We start from the raw sequence: 5,426 nt of genomic DNA, 5'->3' as shown, positions 1-5,426 counted from the left end.
ACACTCCATTGTGCATTAAGGTGTGTATTGCTAATACCGTGGATTTCTAGGTATTAGCAATGCAATGCTTTTAATGCATGCATTAACTCAATTAAAGACTCAATTGCCCCCTCGATACCTTTTTTATATCTTTTCCACCATAATAGTGAAGGGTATCCTCGTAAATAATTTTTTTAATGCAATGCATTTTATTTTTAATGCATCAAACCAAACAATGCATAAATATAATGTATGTATAATTAATCCAAGCATAACTAATATATGCATTGTTCATGCAAGCATTATTAATATACTTTATTTTACATTATATTAATATATTCTACCAAAAGATCCATAAGTTTTATTTTGGGATTATTTTAGTATATTGTTTGGTTTTATCATAGTAGTTTTATGGGTTTGGCTCATTCTCTCTTAAAATTTTCATTTTGCTCCATGAGTTTTGGAAACCATTAAGTTGAGTTTTCATTGATCATAATTTGAAGATCAATTGTGTTCAAAATTGATGTCTTAAATAGTACTCATGATGATAATTGTGTTTAGTGTTCTATTGGAAGAACAAATCGATGTGGTTGCACTTTTGAATGATCTTTTTGAATCTTGTGTTGAATGGTCGTTTTGATGAGTCTTGCAATGAACATCACATGGCGTAAGTTTTTTTATCTTTTCGGGCCACAAATGAATGTGTATGAAGTGTCGCGTGTGGTGAGGTTTTACTTGGATGCATGCTTGTTGAGTCCCAGATTTTCCCTTGTTAGTCCAATTTTCTAGCTTTAATAAATGCAAGCAATGTTTTTGGCAGAAATTTTTAGAGGGGCCCAAAATTTTATATTCTTCTTATGACTACCTTGTAAGGGAGTGCAACCGTTTTTGCACTATTTGAGCCTAAGTCATTTGTTGACAAACTTTTTGAAAACTCTTGAGGCAAATCGCCCCGAACTTCTCACCCAAAATCCTTTTTGAGCACTGGTTTGTTTGAATAACCAACTTAGTCCAAAAGTCTAAGTTGGGATGTGAAAAGGAAGGGGGAAATAAAACCCAGTGAAAGACAAAGAATGATAAAATGAGACTCAACTTTGAAGTGTGTTACAAAGGCATGTAACAGTTGTAATAGAACTAGCCGTGGTTAGAACTCTTGCTTGATCTTTAGTCGATGTAATTGAATACCAATTAATTAATCGAAGTTTAGTTGCTTTTCAATTTTATACGAAAATAAAAAGCTTAATAACGATCTTAGTCCCGAGACACATTAGTTATTGCATTTGAGATCATGAACTCCTAAATGTCGAACATGGATGTCAAAAGAAAAATTAAACGTGATCAAGACATCTACAGATTCAATAATTTCTCATAAAACAACTGAAATCGTCACATTTCAAGGTAGCATTACAGAATTATTATGGTTGAACTCATTGGTGGACCCCTAAAGTTGGCACCAATTTTCACTTAGATATCTTAACTAAGCTTTGTTCATTTTAGACACCTCATATTGAGTTTCGCTATGTCATCTTTACACATCGGGTGTGTTGCACCCATTTTGAGCGCGTGAGGAGTTTTTTTTTTTGTGTGTGTGTTTTTAAATATTTTTTTTCTTTTTCACTCTTTATCCCTATCACTTATTCCACCTTCCAACATGAACAATTATGATGAAAAACCTTACAAAATATGAAATAATAAAATAACAAAACTTAAATCTACTTTTAAAAATATTTAAAAGAACAAATTTTTTTAAGAAGTCATCATACTAATTTTGAATACATTATTTGAACAAAACACACTTTTTTTTTTCAAAAACAAATATAAGAAGAATGTCATATTTTTCAGAACCTCACCTCACTATTGAAAAATGGTTCTCAAAATCAAATTTACAATGAAAAAAGAAAAAAAATGACGGAAGTAAGGCTAATGGGGTGGGGGTGGGAGTGGTACAAAATAGGTACTTTATTGAAAAATAAATGTTTTATAATTTATTTTAAATTATTTTACACTAAAATGCTACATGTCAACTTCTCATTAGTCATCATGTCATGTCATTCGCAAATGTATTACACACAATTCATAATTTTAAGTGATTGACAAAAAAGGATCAAAATGACAAGCAGGACTCTACTTGAGGTGTCCAAGTAAAAAAAAGTGCCCACTTTAAGGGGTTATATCCTGTAGATGGGTTCCACTTATTATTACCTACTGTATATAACATCTAGATCATTGCCGATTAACAATTGCATCATAATTGAGTCATGTACTTGAAAGTAATATTTGTGGTGAGATGATTTGAATAAAACAAATAAACTTAATAGTTCACATCCACCTAAAATACAATTCAGATGACAAACTTTTTCAGCAATGTATAATCACGATTTCAAGTAACTAACATGGATGAAAGCTTATGGAAAAAAATATTGGTAAGGTGCAGAACGTCCAAGTTGCAGAGAGGGATATAGGGATGCATTTTCCAACGAAAAGAAAATGGAGGAAAAGAGGAAATCTTGAGCCCTACATTCATTTCTTCCTTCGTTTCTCTCGTTAAGGGGTGCTATAAATATTTGTGATCACTTATATGATTATTTAAGACAATTAGTTGTAGCATATTTCGATCTACAGTATATTTGAATACTTTGTTAGCCAATCACATCTAGTTTAATAACTTGAATAAAAAATATCTGCTTGTTCTCAGAGTCGCGTTTAATTAATACTAAAAGGAAAAGAAAACATTTTAATTACCTTCGATTTTTTTAACTAATCATGAGAGTATAACTAATCAAAGATCCTTATTTGAAATTGATAATGAACTCATACTTTTTTCTAAACTAGTTTCCGAGCACGCGCTTTGCGCGTGTAACCCATGAGTGTATTATTTCTTAAAAGATAATATTACTAAATAATAAAATATGTCTAATTGAGATTTCTTACTTTGTTTTACTACTAATTGTGACACTCCAATTTTCTGACCTCCTAGTGAATGCATCGAAATAATAATATGAGAAATTAATAAAATAAACTTCGTTTATAATTCAAAAATAAGTTTGCAAAGCAAAAAGGAAAAACAACAACAATCTAAATTAAATTTCTTGATAGTTCCGTTTTGTTGGTAGAATAATGTTAGAAGAAATAGTGTAAGATTAACTTTGAGTGAAAGGAAAACAAAACCTTTCAACTTTTTTACTTTGCCTTTTGAATCTCCTGATAATTATAATCAATGTGTTTAAAGTATTGTATTAAATTTTTATCCACAAACACTTTAAACTAATTAGTTAACTATAAATATTTAAAACTATGATGTAAAAAGTCTTATTATTTATATTTTGAAAATCAGAATATTTATGAATAACTACTATTTTTATATAAAATTTAATTTTTCTTCATACATAACTTATCCACCATTAATCTAATATTATATGTTTCACCTTTTTTTTTTCATAAAAAGAAAAAAAAGAGTAAACATCCTATTTTATCACATTCATTCTTAAAGATGATAATTAATGTATATGTAAAATTATAAGTACGAAGAAAAAAAAAAGAAAAGAAAAGGTACAGATGAGCAAGATAATTAGGCACTTCATTTTATTTGTCTCTATAGTGAAACTGAACATTTGAGCATACAAAATACAAATATGAATTTAGAGCAACTTGCTAATAAAACAAGAATTCAACTATATGAAGAGAGACAAAAAAGTCTTATTATAATTCTCACTACAAATAAGTATAGAACTAACACATCAAGCTCCGATGCTTCAGTAATTGAATTCTTGTCTATTCTCGTGACTGCAGAAGGGAATCTCACAACTTTCACCTCAAATTGTGACATTATTTCACATGTTTAGAGTTCCTACACACAAGAATTGTAGGAGTGGTAAATAAAAATTTTTCTTGAAAAAGTTAAATTTATAGAACAAAATTATGGAAACATGAAAAGTCACATGAATTATTGTTAAAATAAATATAAAAAAGATAAAGATGAAATTTAATTTTAAAGATACATGAATCTACTTTAATTTCTTGTCTATAAGGAATAATTACTAATTTTTATTTTTATTTACATTTGTGTTAGAAATTTGAAAGGTCAAGATTATGGAATGAGAATAAGAAGATTATATATATGAAAATTATAAAAGTTTTAATTTATTAGAGGGGAAAAATAGTAATTCAACTTTTAAGTTTTGAGCTTCATGCTTATAATAATATATGATAGACCGATACATTTTAAGTATTAGCTACAGTTGTTTAGCCTCACAATTTTATTTTAAAGAAGATACAATATTCCCGGAACGCGCGTTGCACGTTTGTCCTAGTTGAATTATTATATAGAAAATGTTGACATTAAAAATATTAGTTTTACCAATTTATATTTTATTCATTAAATAAAATTAATAATAATCGAATATTACATTGACCATCAAGTAAAAAATATGGAAAAATAATAATATTAGTATAACATCAAATAATATGAATATATCTATATGATTTATCCTTAATAAACTCTCATTGCGCTCTAAGTACACTAATATGTATCTACTTAAAGAAACTATATTAGTAAGGAAAGGATAAAAGGAAAAAAAAGTATAAAAGTACATTTAAAAACGAATATAAAAGTCATAAATTAGTAATTTCAGCACTAATAAAAGTGGACTTATAACATTCATAATTTCATAGTAGATTGAATAAAGAAGTATAAATCGGTAAAGAATACAAAAAAAATTAAACAGATAAGAACAAATACAACATTTATATCCTTCTTAAGACTTTAATTATAACAATATCTATAGTAAAAAAAGAAATACATAAGGAGTAGAGTTCTTGATGATACCTTCTCCCGTAACCAAAAAAAAATATCTAAAATGGTAAAGATAATCACTCTAATTTGGATCAAACAAATATTCATATTTAAAACAAAAAAAAACATAAAAATTGCCTAATGATTCACATCAACAAGAGGTAAGTAATAAAGAATAATTACGTTTTCATGATACACATATATAGCTAAAGATTATAGGATAAGATAATAGGTGAAGAGTTGTTTAAATTAATTTTCAGAAGTTAGTGATCTTAGACATGGGAGAGAGGAAAGGTTGCTTGTTTTTACTAATAATTCAATACATTTAATTATACTAATTATAAAGAAAGGATAACAAATTTATCCATTTAACCACACTAATTATAGAGAAAGAATAGAGAATTTTTATTTAAAAAAAAAAGCAATTCCTGACAATTTTTTATGAAATGTTGTCTTTCAAAGTTTGACTTTACACCTTCTTATTTTTAGTATTTAGTATAATATAATATAATTATTACTTAGTATTTAAATAGTGTCTAGATGCATGTATTTAAATATGATTATTTAATACTAAATTAATTATATATTAATATTTAATTTAATTTAAGAATAAAATAAGAGCAAAATGGTAATTCAACGTTTGAGTTTGAAACTT

This window comes from Solanum pennellii, chromosome 2 (assembly GCF_001406875.1).
Source record: "Solanum pennellii chromosome 2, SPENNV200".
NCBI classification, from domain to species: Eukaryota; Viridiplantae; Streptophyta; class Magnoliopsida; order Solanales; family Solanaceae; genus Solanum; species Solanum pennellii.
The sequence above is the reverse complement of the archived record's forward strand: the minus strand, read 5'-3'. Positions refer to the sequence as shown.